Source organism: Lepus europaeus, chromosome 14, assembly GCF_033115175.1.
Source record: "Lepus europaeus isolate LE1 chromosome 14, mLepTim1.pri, whole genome shotgun sequence".
NCBI classification, from domain to species: Eukaryota; Metazoa; Chordata; class Mammalia; order Lagomorpha; family Leporidae; genus Lepus; species Lepus europaeus.
In genome coordinates, this window is record NC_084840.1 from 79,292,720 (window position 1) to 79,305,008 (window position 12,289).

The 12,289-nt window shown below is 38.8% G+C and overlaps 1 pseudogene; it reads right to left on the reverse strand.

The window, feature by feature from the left end:
* Positions 1-241: 241 nt before the first annotated feature.
* On the reverse strand, positions 242-4,909 carry LOC133773476 (protein TFG-like; annotated as a pseudogene).
* Positions 4,910-12,289: the final 7,380 nt, after the last annotated feature.

Genomic DNA, 12,289 nt, shown 5'->3' on the forward strand with positions numbered 1-12,289 from the left:
AACAAATACTTCCTGTATTTTTAGTAATAATCCAGTTCCTGATTGTATCACAATGAGTTACAGTCATAAGTGCTGTTTCCAAGTTATGAGGGTTCCAATGTTGTTAGAATGACTCAAAACCTGAGGGTCCATCCTTATTACTATGGTAATGTTATTCTTGGATCCAAGATAGCCAAGAAAAAATCATGGAGGACAGTCTCAGCACTCATCATCCTGTCTACCTGGGTGTTAGGAACCTTCTCTAAAACTGTGAGCATTCATATGAAATTTCAGGATCACCATAACTGTAGCTCTCTCCTATAGGTGCACTCAGGGGCTTTTTAGAAAGATTTTTTCTTGCTGGATCCTCCACCTCATTCCTTCCAGAGTCCTTTTGTAAGTTGCTGGCAGATGATACACAGTCATAGCTCAAGGCAGCTCTCTCTCCTTTTGAGGTGGATAAACAAGCATCTTGTTTATTTCTCTGATACTTGCAGAATTCTGATTTGTGCCTGGAGCTTCACAAAAAAATGGTTAAAGAGTCTGTTTTGTGTTATCAAAATTGCCCTGACTTGCATGAAAAATACATGCTACATCAGTCATGGGGCATTCACCATGGGAGCAAAGGTGTACAATGAGCAAGAGACATTATTGACAACAAGGAATCAAGGTCACCTACTTGGCCATTTTATTCATGCCAATAGACAGGCTCAGATCTGATTCTCAACATGGTACTTCCAGGAGAATGATTGATTCTGGCTTACTTGAGTTTATGCATTAGAGGACTCAGTTATATTCGGTTGGCAATAGGTAGCTCTTGAAGTATATACTGCATTTCTTGCACTGGAGCTTCCTGAACACCTCAAACATCATTACTATCCGTTAACATTACTTCAGCATTAAGTCACATCACCCACCGACAAATCCAGTTTGTATTTCAGACTGATCCTGCTGTAAAGAATTCTCTTGACCTGGGCTCCAATTAAAATTGACAGCTTTTAGGCCATATTGAATTACTGTATTGAGTAATGCTTCCAAAATTCTGCAGGTCCACAAGCATTGTACTACCTCTTAGAGCTGGCAGTAAGGGCTATGCAGAATAGCTTACCCTTTCATGGAGCAAGTGGATATCCCAGACTAATTTAATCATGATAATCCTCTAAACATGACACTGATCTCTCAGGTCCCAGAAATGTAGTATTTTCTCCATCTCTGTGGGACTACAAGCAGTTCTCAGATCTTTTGGGTAATTTTCATGTCTTAATCACAAATTCCAGTTAGCATAAAGCCATCAACTTAGTGAACTAGCATTACCAAATAAGTATATATGTATATATGATATAGTTAGCTATGATAGTGATGTAGACAGTTATGGTGGATACCTTTATAGTATAGTCTCAAGCTCAGAGCATGAATATGCACCTCCATCCTTATCAATTAAAGTCAAATTTCTCTGATCTTTTCCAATGATAGGTTTTAAAAATCATTTCATGTCTGTTAAGGCTGTGTTGGCCAAGAAATCATTTGTAATGCCTCATAAAAATTGTACATATGTCTTTTTTCAGAGAATGGTTACCCTAGCAAAGGACTCATCTCCTTCTAGAAGACCAAAGAAATATTTTTCCAGGCATACTTGCAAATCATTGAAGGGAACTTTCTCAAGATATGTCAGCCACCACTAGAATCAATGGATTCTGAGTACGGTAATAGAATATGCATTTCATTGGGACAGCCTTTACCTGTTCTGGTTGTTATGATGTATCACAATGATTTCAATAGAGAGTCCCCTAGTTGGTTGGCCTTCTAATTCTTTACAAGGGATAGCATTATCCTTAGTAACCTCCATGAGTGCTGATGGACAAGAAGGCATTTTTTTCTGGCCTTTCAACAGGCGGTAATCACAAGACTCACATGACTTTTGATGGTTGAGGTTGCCACCTCCTATCTTTCATTTCGTATACTAACTGAGCCATTGGTACTAGAGTCATGTTCCAGGAAAACCGCTGTTTGCTATCAATTTACACAAAAGGGGACACATTGCTACATTTTTCATGCAAAGAAAATACCCTTTGGCCCTTGCTAGGTACATGGTCAGAAAGAATCTTTTCCCTTCTTATAGAGTGAATCCATTCTAATATGAACCTAACTCTTCAGACATTTATCATGCTATGCAAATGTCAATATCCTCCTGCCCACACACCATTAGTCCTTGATGCACACAGTTTAAGGATGTATCCCATAAAACCACTCCATGTTTTTGCAAAAGCCTTAAATCTCACATCACAGGTGAATGCTGTCACATCGAGGATGTCTCCCTGTTCAATCTTACATCCATACACCCTGTGGAATAGGTTCATGATCTTCTACACAAATTCCTCTGGACCTGCCAGTATGCAGTCATTGATTTCCATGCATCCTATTCTTTCCAGAAGAGTGTATGCTTCCATAACCAGGCAGTGTTGGACTGACTTCAGTTAATGGGGTGCAGACAATGAGTGATGGAGAAGTTTCATGGAAGCAGACCTTATATTGCCAGATGATCACTCTCCAGGCACGGGAGTTTGCTCTCAGCTAGCATGGGGGGAAGATTTCTCACACAAAAGCCTCCATCCCATGACTCAGAGGGCCACACTTCCCAATAGCACCTGCACTTTGTCATTAGGTCACTAATGCAGGTCACTAGAGACAGTACATTACAACTCTGTCGCAGCTTGGCTACCCTTATGAGCATATCCTAGAACTAGTTTTCAGCATATTCTCCATAACTCAGGTGATGAGAGTCTGCATCACAGAGTCTGACCTTAATGCTAGGTAGGTTGAGACGGTCAGCTCCACAGGTGATAAAATAAATATGTATAACGACTAGTCTCTCTTCTGTGCAAGTGGTGCGCCACAAGCCAAGCTGAGTCAATTGAGGATCCATGGTAGTGGGGCCATATTTATAATTTATACCTTAATTTTTTCTTGTCAAAGATTGGCTAGGAAAACAGGATAATATTGAACTGATGTAAGTGGCCACACATGCCTAGCTCCTAACTTCCACCACTGAGAATAACATGTGGTCTGAGAATTGGTTAAGTGGTTAGCTACTTTCTACGTCTCTTTCCTAATCATGACTTTTTAGAAATATATTTGGATTTTTCCAAACACATGGGAATTCAGTGGTCAACTTTTTGCTTATTTAGTCCTAGTTCATTTGAATTTGTATCGGAGTATGGTCAACAATGATAGCAATTTTTGGAATCTACTAAAACACGTTTTATACCTTAGCAGATCATGAGTTTTACAGATTGTATTTCTCACACAAATATGTTATGTGTATACAAATTGTGTATTCGTGTTGTTTAACTATTCTGTTTTTGATAAATAATTGATTTCTTGAAATTAATCATTGTGAAAAGTATGTTAAGCTTCCCATTATGACAATGGGATTGTCCATCTATGCTTTTATCATTACTACTGCAATTATTGTTTCATGGGACTTATGGGTATTTACTAAGTATATGTAGGTTTATGAATCTCTCTATAGGGGTCAGTGCTGTGGTACAGCAGGTTAGCGCCCTGTCCTGAAGCACTGACATCCCATATGGGCGTCAGTTCAAGACCTGACTGCTCCACTTCCTATGCAGCTCTCTGCTGTGGCCTGGGAAAGCAGTAGAAGATGATCCAAGTCCTTGGACTCCTGCACCCATGTGGGAGACACGGAAAAAGCTCTTGGCTCCTGGCTTCGATTCAGTGAAGCTCCGGCCATTGCCACTAATTGGGGAGTGAACCGGTGGGTAGAAGACATCTCTCTCTCTCTCTCTCTCTCTCTCTCTCTCCCTCTCCTCTCTCTGCATAACTCTGACTTTCAAATAAATAAATAAATCTTTAAAAAAAGAATCTCTCTATAAACCTGTTGGCCTGGAGCCATTCCAGGTTGACGGGCAGGGCCACAGTGTAATTAGTAGGCTGAGACATTTGGGTCCTGTAAGTTTGTGGAGGATAATTGCTCGCCTGGTTCTGCTGTGGCGGTGGAGCAGGCAGTTGTTGAGGCTGGCCAGAAAAGGCAGGAGCTGGTGCCTGGGAAGTTGGTTGTTGGCCATATCCCTGGAAATGCTGAGGTTGCTGGGGTCCAGTCTGCTGACTCTAACTGGCTGCATGCTGCACATCATACTGCTGAGGTGGCTGCTGCACACCATAACCAGCCTGTTGCTTTACTGTTGGTACAGCTGGCCTTCCATCTGACCTCTTTGTGTCTGATGGGTGAGCTGCCGAGGAGGAGGAAGAAATGCTGTCAGGAGTGCCTGATCAATCTTCTGCAGGAGCACTTGGTGGCCCTGAAACCAGATCATCTGTTAAGCCAAATGCTGACATAACATTTTTATTGATTTAATCTTGGTTTTTCAAAGGGTCAAAAGCTGACATACTTGCTGCCATACCTGAGTAGACTGTTTTCCAGAAGAACCAGAAGCAGTAGGTTTTTCTTCTCTACCACCCACAGTATCATTTTCAGGAATACTGGTGGAAGGTCCTGGCTCTCCAGGTGGCTCCAAGCTATCCAATAAGTGATTCACTTTATTTTGAAGCTCTATCAGTTCTCGATGGAAGTATTTCACCTGACTTGATCCAAGGGTCTGGGTTGACCATTAACAAATGATGTCAGTTTCAGTATCCTACTGCACTGAATGGCAAAGGAAAGGTCAAAATATCAAAAATTGTTATAAGATCTCCATCTTCATCTTTATACTTTATTGTAACTTCATTATTACTCAGAAGTTTTCCTCGGAAAACTCGTTGCATCATTAGCACTAATTCATCATAAGTGATAGCTTCATTATGAATGGGAATTCATCAGATATCCTCCACAAATTGAGCTTTGATGATTAGGGTTCCACTTAGGTCCAACTGTCCATTCATGGTGGATTCCAGGATGTTCTATATATACAAGTCTAGAGAAACAGACTTGTATATATAGAACATATATACATATATATTATGTATATAATATATATATATATATATATATATATATATATATATATATAAACACATATATAAACAGCTTGCCGAGGCTGCCACCACCTCTCCATCAGTCTGTGCTGACCCAGCCAGGGTGAGGAAAGGCTCGTGGGGGGAGGCTGCAGTAACCACCTGGTCTGTCACCCTCCCCAGCCACTGCACTTCATTTGCAGGCTTGCGGGGGGGCCCCAGCCAATCGCCTCATTGTTTCTTTTAAATCAGTCTATGAAAGAGTTATTTGTGTCCATGTTTCTAGTGGTTCAATTCACAAAACCTAAGATATGGAATCAACTCCGATGTCCATCAGTTGGTGACTGGATAAAGAAAATGTGGTATATATACACTATGGAATACAACTCAGCTATAAAAAAAGAATGAAATTCTCTGCAACAAAATGGATGCAACTGGAGACTATTATGCTTAGTGAAATAAGCCAGTCCTCAAAGGATAAATATCACATGTTTTCCATAGTAGTTACTATGGAATACAAATACTGTATGAGCATGAAACTAGCATCTTTTTATTATTATTATTATTTATAGCCCTTTTCTATATTTCTCTGGACCATGGTCTTTGTAGTTTTTACTTGCTGAACATTGTGCAGAGTGGTGCATTAAGCCTGTGATAGTAAAATAAATTGAAATAATGTTATTACAAAAATTATGTTATTGCAAAGAGAGAGGTTGAGGGAAGGAGGTAGGAAAGTATAGTTATCATCTCTGAATCATATCTGATTAATAATTGAAATATGTTCTCTTCTGATTAATAAAAATGAAAAAAGTAATTATTTAAATAGTTTTTATGAGATGATTTGCTTTTCAGGCTGTATGATAATTATTATTTTTTCTTTATTTAGGAGTATCTTTATAACATATAAATATTTTTAAAATAAAATAACTTTTTCTCATTGGTAATATTTGTGATTTCTGTATGTATGATGGATGTATCTCTTCTTTAAAAAATTATTTTATTTATTTAAAAGACAGAGTTGTAGAGAGAGGCAGAAACAAAGAGAGAAAGAGAGAAAGAGAGAGGTCTTCCAGCTGATTGTTCACTCCCCAAATGGCTGCAACAACCATAACTGAGCCTATTGAAGCCAATTCCCAAGAGTTTCTTCCAGGTCTCTCACATGGGTGCAGGGGCCCAAGCACTTGGCCCATCCTCCACTGCCTTCCCAGGCCACAGCAGAGAGCTGGACTGGAAGAGGAGCAACCGGGACAGAATCTGGCACCCCGACCTGGACTAGAATCTGGGGTGCCAGCGCCACAGGCAGAGGATTAGCCTGTTGAGCCACGGTGCCGGCCTCTCGTGCAGTCTTAATAATGTCTTGCACTTCCTGATCTCTCCCTTCATGTGGACTGAATCTGGTTTTCAACTGCCATTTACCTTTTAATTTCAACCATTATAATTTTCATTTCTACACATTCTACTTGTTTTCTTAAAGATTTATTTATTTGAAAGTCAGTTACACAGAGAGAGAAGGAGAGGCAGAGAGAGAGAAAGAGGTCTTCCATCCACCGGTTCACCCCCCAATTGGCCACAATGGCTGGAACTGCACTGATCTGAAGCCAGGAGGTGCCGGCGCCATGGCTCACTTGGTTAATCCTTGGCCTGCAGTGCCTGCATCCCATATGGGTGCCGGGTTCTAGTTCTGTTTGCTCCTCTTCCAGTCCAGCTCTCTGCTGTGGCCCAGGAGGGCAGTGGAGGATAGCCCAAGTACTTGGGTCCCTGCACCTGCATGGGAGACTGGGAGGAAGCAGCTGGCTCCTGGCTTTGGATCAACGCAACGCTGGCCGTAGCGGCCATTTGGGGAGTGAACCAACAGAAGGAACCCCTTTCTCTCTGTCTCTCTCTTACTGTCTAACTCTGTCTGTCAAATAAATAAATGAAGATAAATAAATAAATAAATAAATGAAGCCGGGAGCCAGGAGCTTCCTCTGGGTCTCCCATGTGGGTGCAGGGGCCCAAGGATTTAAGCTATCTTCTACTGCTTTCCTAGTCACCAACAGAGAGCTGGGGGTGGGAAGTGGAGCAGCTGGGACTTGAACCAGCACCCATATGGGATGCCAGCACTGCAGGAGGCAGCTTTACCCACTATGCCACAGCGCCGGCCCTTCTATTTATTTTGAAATGTGAATTGCTATCTTTAGCTGTCTTTTGTTGCTTATTCATTTCTACCACTATGTTTTTTACTTCTTCAAATATCTTATATTTAGTTCATGAATATTCTTTATTTGAGAATTCCAACCTCTGAAATCTTAATCCATCAGGCAATCACAACTGTGGAGCCCAAACTCAAATTTCCATCTATATCAAACTCCTTACACCTAAGACCGCCTTCCCAGGTAAGCCCTGTTAATAAATGTCTTTTCAACAAAGAAGAGATTGCTACAAGATATAATATTTTATAAAGGTATACTCACTCAGCTTAATTTATGAATTGAGATTCACCAATATCAATGCTCCTCCCCACGGACAAGTAGCATTCTATGACTAAGCTGTTTAACTATTCTTCGACTGATGGACTGGTGAGCTGTTTCCAAGTTTTGTTCATATAGAGTTTCCACAAAAAACTTTGGACAAGTATTTTGGGGACTTTATGCTTTTGTTCCTGAGATGAAGACCAAGAGTAGAATTACTGGTTCTTAAGGGAGATGTATTTTTTAATAAGCAACTGTTATAAATTTCTTCAAAATTATTATAACATGTACATTCCAACAAAAATATGTAAGTTCTCATTTTTGCTTCTCACCAATACTTGGCATTTTCACTTTCCAACTACAGCTATGTAATTAGTGTATAGCAGTTGTTCATTCCCATACGTTTACTCTACCTTTGTGGATTCCACTTTATGAAATGTCTCATGACACATCTTTCAGTCATTAGACTTTGGGTTTCTTTTATACTTATTATTGAGTTATGAAAGATAATTATATACACGCGATATCAGCCCTTTTCCAAATACAGGCTCTAAGAACATTTTCTTTCAGCATACACTTTTTCATTTTCTTTTCAAGACATGCTTCTCATTACTCTAAAACCACTTATTAAAAAGTTTTCTTTGCCTGCTACAAAGCTTTAGTGCTTTTGTTGGAATTGCACTTGATCCTCATTCAAAGGCTGAGAAAAGAATCCTGTTGAAATTAAATTGTTGAAATGAGGATCCTCACTTCAGAACATTTTGAGTTCTCTATTCTGTTACTCACCTATTTGACAATATTTGTTGTAGAACCACACTGTCTTGATTATAGTACTTACAGTAAGTCTTGATATTAGGTAGAATAAGTGCACCAAGTTTGTTGTGCTTCATGATTTCTGGAATAGTGTTAGTTCTTTGCATTGACATATACTTTTAGTAATCAGTTCATTCTTCAAAAAAAGTTGATGGGATTTTGGTTTTAAAAGAATTGAATATGGCCGGTGCCACAGCTCAATAGGCTAATCCTTGGCCTGCGGTACTGGCACACCAGGTTCTAGTCCCGGTCAGGGCGCCAGATTCTGTCCCGGTAGCCTCTCTTCCAGGTCAGCTTTCTGCTGTGGCCCCGGAGTGCAGTGGAGGATGGCCCAAGTGCTTGTGCCCTGCACCCCAAGGGAGACCAGGAGAAGCACCTGGTTCCTGCCATCAGATCAGCGAGGTGCACCGGCTGCAGCGCGCTGGCCGAGGTGGCCATTGGAGGGTGAACCAATGGTAAAGGAAGACCTTTCTCTCTGTCTCTCTCTCTCTCATTGTCCACTCTGCCTGTCAAAAAACAGAAACAAAAACAAAAAATAAGTATTGAACATATAAATCCATTTGTGGTGAACTGATATCTTCCTATTTACTCTTCATGAACATGATATATCTCACCATTTTTCAGGTCTCCCAATTTTTTTCTCATTTATAATTTGTAGTGGATAAATGCCACACATTTTTGTTAAATCTGTTACCAAGTTGCTATTTTTTTAGATACTATTGTGAATAGAATGTTCATTTTAATTTCATCCTTCAACTGTTTGAAGTTCACAGATAAAAATAAAATTGACACATTTATACCAACATTTTTTACTGAAAATTTTAAACTCAGTATGTTTACTAGGGTTATTTTCTATGTATGTGAAAAAATATGAAATTGGAGTTAATTTTTCCTTCCAAATATAAATTCCCTTTAAATTTTGTTTGTTATTTTTAACTGACTTTATTTTTAAAGCAGGTTTGCAGCAACCTTGAGCAATTTCCTATATACCCCTACCCCCACACATGCACAGTCTCCCTCATTATCAAAACCCTTCACCAGAATGGTACGTTTTTAGAATTGTCACATCATCATCACCCAAAAGACAGTTTACATGAGGGATCACTTTTGGTGTTGTATATTCTATGGGTTTGGACAAATGCACAATAATATTATAATGACCATTACAGTACAATAAAGACTAATTTCACTGCCCTGAATATCATCTCTGCTCTACCTACTCATCCTCTCTCCTTCTTAATCCCTGATAGTAACTGGTCTTTTTAGTGCTCTATAGTTTGGCCTTTTCCAGAATGTCACATAATTGGAATTATCATTATGTAGCCTTTCCAATTGGGCTTCTTACACTTATAATTCGCACTTAAGTATTCTTCTTTATTATCTCAATAATATATTTGATGTACCAGTACACTCCAAATGTTAACATTTCAAAATGTAATCAACATAAAAATCATTAGTGTGATATTTACATTTTTGACCATTTTTTAAATTATATATTTTTATTTTTAAAATAATTTTTAAAAAATTTACCTGACACATAAAAGTATATACTTATGGGATACACTATGATTTTTTTAAAATCATTTATTCATTTGACAAGCAGAGAGAAAAACTGAAGGAGAGAGAGATGGAAACACACACTCCCATCTGCAACATCCGGGTCTGAAACCAGGAGACTGGTATCCCATACAGATGGCAGGGATCTAACTACCGGAGACATAACCTGCTGCCATTCATAGTGCACATTAGCAAGAAGGTGAAGTCAGGAACAGAGTCAGGACTTGAACCCAGGCATTCTGATATGGGATTGAGGCATCTGAACTGCCCACTAAAGGTACGCCCCACCGTGTGATGCATCAATGCATGCATGCATTACCTAAATGTCAGTCAAGCATATCCAATCCCTCAGACATTCATAGGTTTACAGTGCAAACATTCAAAATCATCTCTTCTAGCTTCTTTATAAATATGTACAGTATATTATTTCATTATCAATAATATTGCTACTATACAATAAAACACTAGAACTTCCTGCTCCTATTTAACTATAACTTAATACTCATTGATCTAATCTTTCCCTATGCCTCACTTCCTGAGACACTCCAGTCTCTGACAGCCCACATTTATACTCTCCATTTCCATGAAATGGGCTTTTCATGAGTGAGATCAGGTGATATTCGTCTTCTTGTATTTGACTTATTTCACTTAAAATAATGTCCTGCAGTTACATACATGCCTTTTTATGGAATGATGACTGTGTTTTTATTGTAGCTATAAATAATACTCCATTATCTGGATTTGCCTTAGTTTATGTAAGCACTCATCTACTGAACAGAATATTAATTACTTGCATGTTTTGGTAATTAAGAATGAAACTACAATAAAACATCCATATGCAGTTTTTGTGTGGACCTGAGTTTTAAGTCAGTTAGGTTAGTATCCAATAGTGTAATTATGTAATACATGCTTACTTTGTAAGAAACTTCCAAATTGTCTTCCAGACTGGCTGCACTGGTGTTGGCACTTGTGGTAGCAGAGTAATCCACCATCCGCCATGCTGGCAGATGGCTCCTCCATTTCATATCCGGCTCCCTAATATAATGGGCCTGGGAGGGCAGTAGAGGACAGCACATTCCCTTGGGCCCATGTCACCAATTTGGGAGACCCAGATGAACCTCCTAGCTCTTAGCTTTGATCTGGCTCAGCCCTGGCCATTGTGGCCATTTGAGTAGTGAACCAGCAGATGGGAGATCCTCTCTCTCTCCTCTCTCTCTTACCCTCCTCTCCAACTCTTTCAAAAATAAATAAATATTTTGGAGAAAAAAGGGAAAAACCAAATGGCTGTAGCATTCTTCATTCCCCAAAACAATGACTAGAGAGTTCTATTGATGATTTTATCAGCAGCCCTTGGTTTTTCTTTATTCTGGATTTTGGCCATGTCAATAGTGTGCAGTGCATTCCTATTACTGTTTCAGTTATTTTATATTCTTTATTGCAATATCATCCAAGTCAGATCTCTGGTATAATGATTAATAAAATTGCTCATAATATATGGCTTCCTTCATCCTGATCTTTGGGAAAAATTATTTAATATTTCACCATTAGGTGTGAGACTAGCTATAGAGTTTTTACACTTAACATTTAGCAGATTAAATAAATTTTCTAAGAATTTTGCTGAGCATTTTGTTGTGAACTTTAATGAGTATTTAATTTTTTATGCATTGAAATAATTACATGGGTTTTATTTCTCCATTATATTAATATGGCAGATTGCATCAGTTGAATTTAAAATGTTAAACTTGTATCCCTAGGTTAATTCCATTAGGTTATTTTATGTTATCTTTTCATATATTTCTGAATATGATTTGACAATTTATCATTAGTTATATTTCCATCTAGAATATCAGTGATTTTGACTTGTAGACCAAAGTTCATGAGTAATATAGTTACATTTTATGTCTAATTGGGAAATGTTTCCTTTTGCTCAGTTTTCTGAAGTACATAATGTAAAACTGGAGTTAGTTCTTTCTGAGACACTTGCTATAACTCACAGTGAAAAATATTGCCTCCTTAAATGTTTGCTATAATTCACGGTTTAAAGTATTCCCTTCTCAAATGTTTAACAGAATTCACAGTGGAACTCTTTGGGCCCAGAGTTTTGATTGTATGAAGGCTTTAGATAATCATGTAAATATTCCCTTCTTAAATGTTTAACAGAGTTCTCAGTGAAACTCTTTGAGCCAAGAGTTTTGATTGTATGAAGGCTTTAGATAATTATGTAAATGTATTTAATTGGCATGAGCCCAATCATGTTTGCAGTTTCATTTTGCTTCAGTTTTGGTTGATTTTCTTTTTCTTTTTCTTTATTTATTTCTTTATTTATTTGACAGGCAGAGTGGATATATATATATATATATATATATATATATATAGAGAGAGAGAGAGAGAGAGAGAGAAAAGTCTTCCTTTTTGCCGTTGGTTCACCCTCCAATGGCCACGGTGGCCAGCGCATCTCGCTGATCCGAAGCCAGGAGCCAGGTGCTTCTCCTGGTCTCCCATGCGGGTGCAGGGCCCAA